The sequence below is a fragment of the Oncorhynchus keta genome, unplaced genomic scaffold (genome assembly GCF_023373465.1).
Source record: "Oncorhynchus keta strain PuntledgeMale-10-30-2019 unplaced genomic scaffold, Oket_V2 Un_contig_17813_pilon_pilon, whole genome shotgun sequence".
In the NCBI taxonomy this organism is placed as follows: Eukaryota; Metazoa; Chordata; class Actinopteri; order Salmoniformes; family Salmonidae; genus Oncorhynchus; species Oncorhynchus keta.
The window spans coordinates 70,095-72,500 of record NW_026280596.1 but is presented as its reverse complement, the minus strand read 5'-3'; positions in this window follow the sequence as shown (position 1 = coordinate 72,500).

Genomic DNA, 2,406 nt, shown 5'->3' with positions numbered 1-2,406 from the left:
TCTATGGCTATAACTGTCCATATCTATGGCTATAACTGTCCATATCTATGGCTATAACTATATCTATGGCTGTCCATATCTGTGGTCCATATCTATGGCTGTCCATATCTATGGTTATAACCGCCCATATCTATGGCTATAATGGCTATAACTGTCCATATCTATGGATATAACTGTCCATATCTATGGCTATAACTGTCCATATCTATGGCTATAACTGTCCATATCTATGGCTATAACTGTCCATATCTATGGCTATAACTGTCCATATCTATGGCTATAATATCTATGGCTATAACTGTCCATATCTATGGCTATAACTGCCCATATCTATGGCTATAACTGTCCATATCTATGGCTATAACTGTCCATATCTATGGCTATAACTGTCCATATCTATGGCTATAACTGTCCATATCTATGGCTATAACTGTCCATATCTATGGCTATAACTCTCCATATCTATGGCTATAACTGTCCATATATGGTTATAACTGCCCATATCTATGGCTATAACTGTCCATATCTATGGCTATAACTGCCCATATCTATGGCTATAACTGTCCATATCTATGGCTATAACTGTCCATATCTATGGCTATAACTGTCCATATCTATGGCTATAACTGTCCATATCTATGGCTATAACTGTCCATATCTATGGCTATAACTGTCCATATCTATGGCTATAACTGTCCATATCTATGGCTATAACTGTCCATATCTATGCTATAACTGTCCATATCTATGGCTATATGGCTACTGTCCATATCTATGGCTATAACTGTCCATATCTATGGCTATAACTGTCCATATCTATGGCTATAACTGTCCATATCTATGGCTATAACTGTCCATATCTATGGCTATAACTGCCCATATCTATGGCTATAACTGTCCATATCTATGGCTATAACTGTCCATATCTATGGCTATAACTGTCCTATGGTTATAACTCTATGGCTATAACTGTCCATATCTATGGCTATAACTGTCCATATCTATGGCTATAACTGTCCATATCTATGGCTATAACTGTCCATATCTATGGCTATAACTGTCCATATCTATGGCTATAACTGTCCATATCTATGGCTATAACTGTCCATATCTATGGCTATAGCTGTCCATATCTATGGCTATAACTGTCCATATCTATGGCTACAACTGTCCATATCTATGGCTATATCTATGGCTATAACTGCCCATATGGCTATAACTGTCCATATCTATAACAACTGTCCATATCTATGGCTATAACATATCTATGGCTATAACTGTCCATATCTATGGCTATAACTGTCCATATCTATGGCTATAACTGTCCATATCTATGGCTATAACTGTCCATATCTATGGCTATAACTGTCCATATCTATGGCTATAACTGTCCATATCTATGGCTATAACTGTCCATATCTATGGCTATAACTGTCCATATCTATGGCTATAACTGTCCATATCTATGGCTATAACTGTCCATATCTATGGCTATAACTGTCCATATCTATGGCTATAACTGTCCATATCTATGGCTATAACTGCCCATATCTATGGCTGTCCATATCTATGGCTATAACTGTCCCATATCTATGGCTATAACTGTCCATATCTATGGCTATAACTGTCATATCTATGGCTATAACTGTCCATATCTATGGCTATAACTGTCCATATCTATGGCTATAACTGTCCATATCTATGGATATAATATCTATGGCTGTCCATATCTATGGCTATAACTGTCCATATCTATGGCTATAACTGTCCATATCTATGGCTATAACTGTCCATATCTATAATAACTGGCCATATAATAACTGTCCATATCTATGGCTAACTGTCCATATCTATGGCTATAACTGTCCATATCTATGGCTATAACTGTCCATATCTATGGCTATAACTGTCCATATCTATGGCTATAACTGTCCATATCTATGGCTATAACTGTCCATATCTATGGCTACAACTGTCCATATCTATGGCCCCATATCTATGGCTATATAACTGTCCATATCTATGGCTATAACTGTCCATATCTATGGCTATAACTGTCCATATCTATGGCTATAACTGTCCATATCTATGGCTATAACTGCCCATATCTATATCTATCTATGGCTATAACTGTCCCATATCTATGGCTATAACTGTCCATATCTATGGCTATAACTATCCATATCTATGCCCATATCTATGGCTATAACTGTCCATATCTATGGCTATAACTGTCCATATCTATGGCTATAACTGTCCATATCTATGGCTATAACTGTCCATATCTATGGCTATAACTGTCCATATCTATGGCTATAACTGTCCATATCTATGGCTATAACTGTCCATATCTATGGCTATAACTGTCCATATCTATGGTTATAACTGTCCATATCTATGGCTATA